Consider the following 12,829-nt stretch of genomic DNA (forward strand, 5'->3'; position numbering starts at 1 on the left):
CTATGGGAGACAGCACAGTGACAGAGGTTCAGTCCTCTATCAGTACAGTCTTAAAAGTATAAACATTTACAGCAGATACAATCAACTTTGTAAAGGGCCTGATATGGCAGAGCGGCATCTGTGCAGGAGGAGACTGTCACAGCAGCTGTGCCAGTGTGTTCCTCATGACTGAGTCTGCAGCCCTGTGGTCTCAATGTATCTGTTCAGCTTGCCCATCCTATGACATTGCTGTGCCCTTGTCAATCTTTTAGGCACAGGGAGCCTGCTGCTACCTTTCCTCTTTGAGATTTTATTCTCTTACTATTCTGAGAGACCTTTTGTGTGCTATAGACAAGACACAGGCATCATGGCTCTTCATTCTAATGAAGACTATGCTGTTTTATGATCTGTCTTTGCCTGTAGAGTTAGGTGTCCAGCAGCATCAACTTTTGGATTTCACCTTCTCTTTCCACCTCTGTTTACTACCTGAATCCTGTTTGCAAGGCTGGGATTAGTATAGTTACAGCAGTAACTCTGCATTTCTTAATACTGCAAATATAGTTCAACCAACAATGGTAATAAGAATAAAATACTGTACAATTTATCTTTACCTAGGACCTTTAACTTTTTAAATGTTTACAGAGCAGTTCCACAACCTCCAATCCATTGGATTGCTCTGCTTTGGCCGCCTCTTTTTTAATGCGTACACTCAAATCCCAGATGGTTTCAAAATTGCCTGGGATATAGGTAAAACAGTGTATGCTTCACCCCTATGAGCCAGCATAACACCAAATTTTAACCTGTTTTGACTGCGCAATATCAGACATTTCAGTCCTTATGTGGTAAAAAGAATCCACAGTGTTACTGACAATTTGCTTTAAGTAATAGCTCGCAAATTGCTATTCTTTTAATGGCTTTTGCCACCTCATGCATGGGAAGCATCACAGCCCAACAACTTTCATGTTCTGAGATAGCTCACATTTTCTGATAATACTCAGAAGGGGGAGAAAAAGAAAATGTTGAATAGCTGGGTAATTATATAACATGATCCAAACCAGTCTTGTCGGAGTCATGGTTATGCAAACACCTTGAAAAAGCATAGGCGTTTAAGGAAGCAGGTATAGAAGATGAGTTGGAATCTGTTCTGTGAGTTGTCAAGTAACTTAATATTGTTCTAAAAATTCACTGTTTGGGTATGATTACCATGCCCCATGTAGTGTGTTGCATTTGCTTTCAAGTAGCAGCTGTTCTCAGGGGCATCCAGTCCCAGGTGGAGAGCAGAGTTGGAGCTTCACACTTACATGTATTGGATTGACTTGGATCAGTTCTACTTAGTGTCATCAGATAATCTTGGACAAGCAATTGCTGCCCTGTGGGGATTGCAAGCTGCTCTTTTAACTAACAAATTACATGCTATAGGACATACGGGGACAACTTCATTAACACCCAACATTTTGCAACATCTAAGTCATTCTTGTAATGATAAGCCAACTCAAGGGTATCTTTATAGTTCATGCGGTGATACAATGACTTTCAACTTTCAGGGGTTTCTCTGGGTTCCTTTCTGTTGATCCTCAGTTGTCTGTGTGTCACCTCAGTGTAGACTGAAGTCTGGGCTTGCAAGAGTGGCACGGTTCAGAGCCAGGTTCTGGAAGGGCTTCTTTTACTGGCAAGTTCACACACATTTCATTAGAACCTTCTAATAATTCATCATAACATCATTAATCATCGGTAGCTTGGGTAGATGCAGTGGCTTAGGTGCTTAGGTGGGATATGCAGTAACCTAAGGCAATAGTACATGTTTTTTATTCACAGTGCGCTTGACACCATGATAGAGATCTGGCCATTTACAGACATTTACTTCACAAATTTGGGGCACTTTATTTAAATCAAAAATCTTCCTTTCAACAGCTCCAGAGTGTAAATGCTCTTAGATTTCTGAGGCTTTACAGACCACCTGAACAATTTCTTCTATGAACTGAGTCCCTCGGTCACTGTGTAGTGTGAAGGGTATGCTGAATCAAAGAATCAAACCAACAGTTCCTTGGTGACAGCAGTAGTATCTGCGTGTCTACATTGACTCTACATGGCCTCTACCCATCAGAAGAACATGTTTATGATTACACGACTGTATTTGTAGTTACAGCACTTGGTTATCTGTATAACATCCACTTAGAAATTCACAATGGGACCCCATTGTTTTGGGTGTGCAACTTTGGTTTGGACTATTTGCAAACCAACTTTCTGTACTGCTGCAGACAACCCCCTTTTGTGAGCATGAGCCACCACATGGGTCACATCAGCAAGAGAGGGCAAGGGAACCTCAGGTGCAATACAGCAACTGCCCTGGGATTAACACAAGGAAATGAAGTGTGACTGGTACCTCTGCCCAAGCCAGCCATCATTTTCATCTCCTGGGTCCAGTTCCTGTAAAAGAAGGCAGTTTTGAAAGAAAAGCAGGTGGGGATGAGGCTCCTCATCCACAAAAAGGATTATGACTGTATTCTGTAGGGGAACATCTCTGAGATCATAGATTCATAGAATGGCTTAAGTTGGAAGGGACCTTAAAGACCACCCAGTTCCAAACCCCCACCATAGGCAGAGTTGCCACCCAGCAGATCAGGCTGCCCAGGGTCTCATCCAACCTGGTCTTGTACATCTCCAGAGATGGGGCATCTACAGCTTCTCTGGGCAACCTGTGCCAGTGCCTCACCACCCCGAGTGAAGAATCTCCTAACATCTAACCTAAATCTCCCTCTTTCAGTTTAAAGCCATCACCCTTCCCCCCTCCCCCATATTCATATATAAAGAGGTATAACATGACCCTTAGTGCCAGGATAATGTTTTCAGCTTTACTTGCAGCACTTCACTGTTATTCTTCAGCTTATTCTGAATGGTGAAAATGCTGGAAAATTAAAGAATTTCGAAGTGCTTTGTCTAGCTCTAAACACCCGCTGTTTGCACTGTCTTCAGGAAAGCTCAGGAACCTTCACTTGGCAGAATGCATCTTCAAAACTGCAAGAAAACACAAGATAGGGATGATACAAAGGCATTAACTTAAAGTACAGAAGGCTAATATTTGACTTTGTACTGCTAAATAGGAGGGCATGGTTCCAGACCCTGGCCTCAAGGCCAACTTGTGCTTAGGACTAGCCCAGTCTCTGGGGGATCTCCTAGAAACAGCTGGTTGGAGCAGTCCAACTGCAGCTGGAGAACAAACCTGCAATTAAGCAATGTGTGGATAATGGAGAGGTCAAGTGCCTGAGCTGCTTCGAGGCCCTGTTTATTTATTTAGCAGTATAAAATTGTCACCAAGGTCTTCTCTCCTAGTTAAGGGACAAAGAAAAATGTCTGTACCAGTTGTTTCAGTTCACTCAGTGTTAGCTGACTGCAGAGGGAGCACACAAAAAAGAAATCTTCTTGCTTTAATTAATAGGAAGAGAGTGGCTTCTATAGGCTAAACTTGAATTTTGTACATGCATCATGAGTGTCCTAAGATATGAATCAGCGACCGTCATAACAAGTGGCTTCTAGTTGTATAGAAAACTTTTCATTACTAGTTGCACTCAGGATCTTGGATGCAAGCACTTATTTAAAAGTGCATCTGTGTGATAGTGCTAACTCTGTAATGCAGATTCTTAAACTTCAAGTGAGAAATCTAAAGCCTTTGACAAAACATCTTTTACGTTTGAATTTTTAGGCAAAAAAAAAAAAGTGTTTTCTTTTTTAACACAAATACTTTGTTCACAAAGACTGGGTCAGCTCCAGCTTACAACTAAATCAGTAGCTGATGTAGGAGAAATTAAATATATAAAGTAAATTCCAGATAGATTAATGGACTCACAGGTGGGGGGGCTCAAGAAAGTAACATTAAAGCAGGCTGACTGAAATCTCAAGATTGAAGAATGCAAAATATATGTAAAAAAATAATGATCTACTAAAATAACCAAAGGTGTTAACTATATTCATTTTTTATTGTCTTTAAATTTATTCTGATAAGGTCTTGTTTGAATTCAATTCATTTTCCTTTCTGCATACCTATTACCCAGTGCTTCGTCATCGAGTAAAAATGCCAAGTGGGGGAAAACTTGGCAGCCATGAGCTAATCTCTTGTTATGGTGATGTCCTAAACTTCCAAAAACTGAAGTATCTCAGATCTACGTGGAAAATCAGAGCACCAAGTTTTGTTTATCTTCGTTATGACAATGCTAGAGAGTATATGCAGACTCCTTTCACAAACTAAGAATGTACTTACTGTGGGCAGTTAGCACAGCAGGTCAAAACCACAACCTTTTCTGAGATAAAAACAATGGCGCCTTGAGCGTTTGGCACAGTGATAGGGCACTGCAACTTCAATACCAATTTATGACACTGGGTGGATCTCTGAATTCAGAAGAACAAGAAGAGAAACTCTTTACTTCACACTGTCTTGGTGGGAGAGCTGTGAGTTGGGCTGTACCCCGTCAGTTAGCTTCTTGATTTCTCCACTTCTTACCTGCTTGTGGCAGGGTGTGTTGCTGTGGAATTGCTGCTGTTTGTGGATGAAAGAACGTGGCTAAATTATCATAGCAAAGAAGCAGAACAGAAAGTTGAATGTTCCTTCTGGTAAGACTTCAATTGTAGAAAATGTTGGGAATCTGCAATTATTTGTCATAGAACTTGAGTTTGTCTTGCTTTTTAAACACAGCAGTTCTATTGAATCTGGACTGAGCAGAAGTCTTCAAAGGTAAGGGATATTTCTGCTTAACTTTTGTGTGCACATCATTATAGACACATCTCTTACGTAAAACTTCTGTTCTTTACTCTGTACTTTTTTTTTTTTTTTTCAGAAAAGCATAACATTTCTAAAATAATTATCCAATTTCTATTGTGAAAATGTTTTCAGACCTAGGAGTGTTTTAAGCTAGATATACAGGTGTTTGTCCTGAGTGGACTAAAATTCTGCACTAACAAAACTGAAACTACTGTATTCTCATATGTAAAGTATTTCCTGTTTATTATTAAAGTGTATATTACATTTCCTGCAATCCAGCTTTTTGCCTCAGAGAACTTATGTTCTCATCTATCGGCAAAGTGGAGCTATATCCGTGAAGCACATAATGTTCATCTGGTTTAACAGAAAACTCTGAACAACTGTCCAGGTATAACGCAACATACAGTTATTCAGATGTATGTTAGACGTACATAATTTACAAGCTACTGTAAATCTAAGAATTAGTTTTGTATTTGTATTCTAATCTTGCTATCCTCATAGCAGCGTTGCACTGGAGGGAAGAGAAATAGTCCACTTAGGAAACATACTGGACACCACTGTTATCTGAAGTACTTTCAATAGGCTACTACTAACATGTAGGGTTTCTTGTGTCCTGAGACTAAATTAACATAATGTTTCTACAATATCTGAAGTGTGTGGAAGTCTTCACAGTGCTGTGCATTTGAATCTAGGTGCGCTCCTCAATTGGATAATCCTCTTGAGAATTTTCCTTGTAGTTTCTTTGCTAGTTAAGGAGGTTAAGCATTGAAGCACAGTTTCTGTGCTAGTTGTGGAGGTGAAGTACTGAAGCACAATCATGGATTTTACCGAAGAATCCAGAGACTCTGGATACAAATGTTTAATATAACATTTCATTATGTATGAAAAAAAAACTAGCAAATAACTGGTTTTATGTAGTTCTTGATCCACTTTCTCATGTGGCCTGGATGAACACACTTACCAGTATTATTCCCTTCCCTTTAACTTTGCTGGAACATAATGTTAGTGAAGCTCTTTTAACCTCTTATGATTCAACTGTTACAGAAATACAAAATATGTAATTCAAAGAGAGGGGACAACCTCAGTACTTACTCTGTATCTTCATAACTGATGCTTCTGCTTCTCAGATGCAGTATGACATTCATGATGTTATACCAGTATTGTCTTCACATCATAAATCATTCAGTTTAAAATTCAGATTGCTTTTGATACTAGATTTTCTGCTAATCCATGCTTTAATAACCAGAAACCGTGAAATAAAGCTGCTTTGAAGTTGATTTATGAGGCATTTTGCACGCTTCACTAGATTTTATATAATGGATTACACATTTAACAGAAGAATATATAACTGCAGAAAAGAGTTTAGAAAGCTATTTTTCTGTATTTCCCTAGTCAGAACTGAATTTTGTACATAAATGGTACCATCTGTTGTGTTAATCAACTGAAAGAAATATAAATGAAGACTACATTCAATTATGTATGAAGTGATTACTACCTTTTTTTTTTTCAATCAGAGCTACCAGTAACACATCAGTATTCATCATATAATTCAACTGAAATGAACTTACTCATCCCTGAAAACATGAATTGTACCACTTTCATCCATGCATCTGAAATCAGTCCAAATTGCAATGGTTTAGGCAGCCGAAGCAAACTAGCAGGGACAGCACCTTGGTCATCTGTGCTTCTCTGTTGTGTGTCTATCAGCTCAGTAAAAGCTGGATTTTGGCCAATTGCTGGTCTGTCTAGTGAATATCTGAGCATAATTCATCCTCAGGTTTAAAGGAGGTATGTAAACAAGGGTAAACCAAGACCCAGGGCTTTTCTGATTTACCACTCTGAAAGGAAGTTGTCACTAATAAAAAATACCCATTTTCTATATTAATTTCTCAGGAGCAATTAAAAAAAAAAAAGTGGAAATTTAATAGGCAACATGAAGCAAAAAAAAAAAAAAAAAACAGGGAAAAATCATCTAATCAGAGTTTGAGAACCAATCTCTTCTTTAATAAAACAGAAATTTTCACCGCTTGCATTTAGTAATAGTAATACATCAGCCTGATGGTGTTAATAGCATCTGCCTTGAGATTTTGGGTCAGATCTGTGTTGTATAACACATCTTCACTGACTTGAACAGCATTGAAGCCCTAAATGGTTCATCCTAGAGTTTATGTAATTCCCTGGTTTGTTACAAAAGCATCCTGCTATCTTTTACATAGGAAAGGCAGAATCACTTGTTTGGAGCAACTGAAATAATGTTGGAAAAGAGGAGTAAAAGATATGAAGTTGTACCCTGACTGGAGAACTGGCAACTGAAGCATTATCACCTACTGACTATGCTGTCAGTTGCCCCTACTAAAGCTCATGGTGCAGCTGAGTGCAGTTTTATCTCAGAAGAATAAAACAGTATGATAAGCAACTGCTTGAAATATCTTAGTCACATGGATGCTGTGTTTTGGTATTTCAAGGAAAATACTGTTTATCATCTTATCAAGGAGATTATCTTTGAAGTTTGAGTTGTATATTTCCCTGCTGCTCTTCGCTTGCAAATGACATGTCGATTGGTATAATTTTTAGCCTCTAGCATGAAACATACATGAATCCACCAAACGGTTTCCACCAAACAATTGGACTTGACAGCCTGATGGTGTGGTTTCTCTATGGGGAAGAAGTGTTTAGGAATTTTATGATTTTCTTCTTTTTTTTTCACTTGGGGTAGTGCTGTTGTACTGAAATCAAAACATATCCTGTTCAGCTAATTTTCTGTTGGCTCCTTATTCAGGGCAGAGTGTAGAAAAAAACTCATATAATATGGATATCCCTTAGAAGATATAGCAGTCTGGTTGTTCGAGTAGTCAATTAAATACAGTAGACCCAGTTTCAATCTGCCTAGTTCTGTAATTAGTAAAGACAAGTAAATGTTTGTCTCCCATATTCTTGGAGATTTCTAAACTTAAATCATCTGGAGGTGAATGTAGTTGATTTGAAATTTTTGATAGAACTGTCATGCCTACAGTCTAGAATCTTTTTTGTGCCAAAGTATGCTGGAGCCTCTACTTCGCACTTGTTCATCCAATCATTATCACTTCTCAATTCCTAACAATGTTTTTCTTCTTGCTGGCATCATTCAGTAAAGTTCTTCCTGTCTCCTTTTCTTCCTGAGGGTTCTTCCCATGCTCCAGTCCATCTCCACTTGACTTTCCCAAGGATTCTGCCTGCCACTGTGAAAAAAAACAGTGGGTCGTGGTGGTTTTTTTTTGTTTGTTTGTTTGTTTTTGCCATTTTCTTTTCTTTGCCTTGAGTTTATTTTTACTTTAAGCCACCAATCTTGTTTATATGAAGACCCAGTTCAACAACTGAATAGCTCCTGTCTGCCCCTCCTCTGGACAGGACTGCCAAAGGTTTCTCCTTTAAACTACAGCTTATGTTCACAAAGGTACTTAGGCTCTCGGTTTCAACTCAAACGAGCAGGAGCTTGGCAAACCTGTGAGAATTCAGGACTAATTAGTAATAATGTGGAGAACAATATTTTTATTATGACTATTTATCCAGATTTAGGTTTAGATTGTCCCCACTTTCCCATTCTCTCTTGTAAATGACATTATATGTGGAAGAAACTTTGTCATCTTAAATCTTGAGCAGTATTTACCAGAATCTCCAACTCTACTAAATACCTGAGAGGTAAATGTGATATAGTTCTTCTAAAAATCTTAAATCTAACAGTGTGATCTATGTGGGAAGATGTACGTGCCTAGATCCATCACTTCTACAGTTTACCTAAACAGATCAAACTACTCATTTGAATTATTATATATGACAAGTTACACCCACTTGTGTTGAGGCAGAAGTGGAAGGACAAGTTTTCACAGGCTAAAATGTGTTTATCTTAATTATCCTGTATCATTTTAAAATTATCTGAATCTAAAAGCCAGCCACTCCTCTTCCCTTGCGTAGATATTATTCTGTCAGCACAGGCTATGCTGTACCTAGCAAGGCGGTACAGAACAACAGGGCAGCTTTAAGCCATTCACATGGTTGTTCGTATCCACCACATGTTGGTATTCCATTCTCAAAGCAGATGTCCATGAGATAGGTACTTCCTGGAGGAGCCTAACCTCCCCAGTCCCCTAAAGATGGGCTCCAAATGCCCTTGACCTCTCATATTCTGCACCATCCCCAAGTCCTGTAGTCTCTACCTAGCACCTTGAATTCCAGAGGTGTGTGCCTTGGGCTAGACTGTGGATAGAAACAAGGATCCCCTCAACACTCTCACTTCTGGGGAACTTGAAAGGACAAAATAAGTTGACTGATGTGAACTCAGAAATATTGTTCAAACAAAGAGTGTCTTAAGGATGGCCTTGAATACACTGATTACTGCTTTGGTCACAGTGGACTTGTCTATCCAACGCTGGTTAGCCACTGGCTAGTAGGGGGTGATTCCTGAATTTCTGTGGAAGGATGGTAAAGAAATGGAGCCAGTTCAAGGACACTCTTCAAGCAGTGCCCTTCCACATCTGAAAGTTTTGCATCCACTGTTGATTATCCCATCTGTTATGACTATGCAGTTCCACAAGCCTGAGATCGTCTCTTACCACCATTAATTCTTACTCAACTATGGACAGAGAAGCTGGAGCACTGAGCTCTTTTTCCTCAGTGAAAGGGACTGAGCTCTTCTTCCTCAGTGAAATGTGAGAGGACTGGAGGGCACTTTGTTCATGGCGTCTTCCTAGCACTGCTGCTACAAGTGCTTACTGTTCTTCTGCAAGTCTTCCTTGTGGTGTATGTTGTTCAGTTGGAGAAAGAAGGTAGATTAGACAGCATAAATCCTTGCTTCACTTAGAGATGGAACAAGCAATAACGCTGAAAGGGCTTTCATGTTTGTTTGTTTTTTTTAATATGAGTGATAAAGTAGATAAAGACAAACTAAGCACATAGTAAAAAGTAGGTCATGTGTAATAAGCATTTCCACCACCAAAAAATGGCAATTTTGCTGCATCACTTCAATATATAAAGTTATCCTGGAATATACAGCAGTTTCCAGGCATGTTATGCCACAATAAATTGTGTTCAGCTGAGTAAATGAGAAAGCAGATGGAGCAGAGTACTATCTCTGAAAGTATCCAAGAATCTCAGAGTTGAGACAGTATAGAAGTGATTTCATCTAATCAAAGAAAGTGAAACCAACTGATCACTACTCATGAAGTGCGAGTTTTAAAACAATAAAAGATGCTCACAGTATCACTGTCAGTTTGGGAAAATTAGTTATACTCATTACATAGATGTGCAAAAAGAAAGCATAGGACAGTCTTGTTAAGGTTCATAGACCATCTGTGATCAAGATAGGGAACAGTAAACTCTTAATCATTTCTTGCTTTATAGTCCACAAACTAAATTCTTCTACTAATAGGTTTTTTTCTATAGTGTTAATCAATGACATTTTTGACTGCCTCAGAAATGTTATGAATTCAGCTGTATATCAACTTATCAACTTTTGTGGTTTGAAAACAGCCGCTCTCAACTTAATCAGTATTTCCAAAGGTGACTAATAACTTTAAGAACTCTACTTGAGGCAGATATTAACCGGTAGTATTATACCTTCCCTTCTGTTTTCTATAGACTATCTAATAATATTATCACCACAAAATTTTACCATTTTACTACTTTCAACAGCAGTGAATACTATTTAAGGGCCCCGGAAGTGGTCATACCTAGAAAGATGTTTCCACTTTGTTAATCTTGTGTATGTAATAGCATTTTGTATTCAAATAGTTTTTTTGTTATTGAAAAGACAAAGGTAGCAAAGAATAATAATAAATGTTTCTATTGTTATTTAAGTTTCAAGCTATAATATTCAAAATCCATTTTATTGAGAACATAAGAGCCAACCAAGAAACAGAAGTGATATTCCCTTCAATAAGAAACATATGTTGGAATTTTTGTGGGATGTTTTAAGTAAATTAGAGTATTACAGTTCGCATACAAGTATGGTGTTTACTTGTGCAATAAATCAGTAAAACAAAGCAGTAAAATCCAAGATGATCCATAGGGTTCTTTTTCATTGTTATGTAGGATAAACAATACTTGTCTCCAAACATTTTAATAATGTTATCGTACAAAATTTTAATGTTAGCTTTCAAAAAACAGTGATCAGCTCCCTTTATTGTTAGTTTTTACTATGAACAATAATTCATATCCTATAAAAAAGACTACTGAGGGAGGTACAACCAATTATTCCATGGTCAGATTAGCATTTTCTATTAAGTATATATCCCTAGGAAAAAAAAAATAACATGATAAAGACAGAGCCCTCACAAACAGGAATAATGTTTAAGCAGAGAAGAGAAATGGAGAGTACCATCACAAAGAGAAAGAAAAGAGGCAGAAAAGCAAAGAAGAGCAAAACAGTTATTTCATGAAACTTTGGAAATGTTATGCTGTAATACACCAAATCTAAAGAATCCTAATACATTCATGAGAATGAATGCAAAAGAGTTAATTTTAATTAGCATGTTATATACAGTAACATTCTATTATCTTTATGTTATCATGTTGCCTTAGCTCACCTTAGCTCACATTCCTGCCTCCTATTAAATCACCATGATTATTTTTAATTCTAGACTCTGTGCTGGTTGTATTTTGTGTCCTATAGTTCTCTGTACAAATACCCAGGCTGCTTATAATGACACTATACTGTTTTTAGATTTAAACTTCTCAGATTTTTCTTACATCAAGTATGTATTTGTATATGAAAGTGTAGGGAGAAACTTTCAAGCAGTAGTTACTTGCCATTTTTAAATTAACAAGCTTTTCAGCTACAAAAGCCTGAAGTATATATTTAAATATAAGGAAAAAATGTTTATGAAATGTACATATTGCATGTATCACATATGCCTTAATATTGTTATTGATGTTGTTATTGATTCAAGATGGCATTTTGAGTATGTAAATTCTGAACTCACAACACTGTCAATAACTAGATGAACATTAAATTAAAAAAAAAAAAAAACACCTTAAAAGTGTGATGATTTTTTTAAATTTTAAGACCTAGAAAAAAAAAAAAGGGCAACATTTAGAAAGCAGGAGTTTAAACACAGTATTTGGACAAAGAGCTGTAGATTTCTTACTTTCCAAAACATGCCTGCTTCCTTCAGTTTCCAAATATAGAATTTCAAGTATCTTTCTTTTTCACTTTCTAATTTGTCTGTAAAATTTAATGTTTATTAAGCAATTGCAGGAAAATATGTTGGTTTCAAATAACACATGAAGCCACATGTAACAGAAGTCTCTGAGCTGGAGTAGGAGACAAAGTCAACATTATTCTTACTGTGGTTGCTACAGAATTCATATTTGGAGTCACTTCGGTCATGCCAGGCATTTAGAGCTGTTTTGCTTTTCTTCCTCTTGTGAACTCCAACAGCAAGAGCACCTGTGGCTTTAAGCCAAGATGTGAGGTCTGTGGATAAGCCAGAACAACACTGTGGCATGTCTCTCTAAAGTGGCTCCAGTGTTTCTTAACTCAGGTATGGGAGCAATGCAGGAAGCTGAAGGATCTTCCGCAGACATGCCTCCTCTTTGCATTAGTATGCAGGTTGTGATTCATCATGGTCACATGGTTGTTCAGTCTCACCAGTATAAGCCTGGGCTGTATGATTCCTGTAAGAGCCTCTGTCCCTCCACCAGAAATTCCAGTATCCAGTCTCTGTTACAAGCTGGAAAACAAAAACTAAGCAATAAATTAAACAGAGCAATATTGCACTTAAGAGCTATTTGAATAAACACATTCAAAAAATGTATTGGAGTTGATTACCTCTAAACAAACAGCTGCTTGTTCAGCCCCCAGTCTAAGTAGAGTTGGTAAAAAAATTCAGTTACTTAGGTTATGGCAGGAGAATCTAACCAATGTATCAGAGTTATCCTTCAAAAGGTGTCCTGTTCTCACAAAGCATCCCACAGCTACTCAGCCCAGGATTTCAGATACATTTCTCAAATGGTGGCTTAATGAAAGTTCTGGAGATAAGAATCATAGAATCATAGAATGGCTTAGGTTGGAACAGACATTAAAGATCATTCGGTTCCAACTCCATGCTGTGGGCAGGGCTG

Source organism: Gallus gallus, chromosome 1 (genome assembly GCF_016699485.2).
Source record: "Gallus gallus isolate bGalGal1 chromosome 1, bGalGal1.mat.broiler.GRCg7b, whole genome shotgun sequence".
NCBI lineage: Eukaryota > Metazoa > Chordata > Aves > Galliformes > Phasianidae > Gallus > Gallus gallus.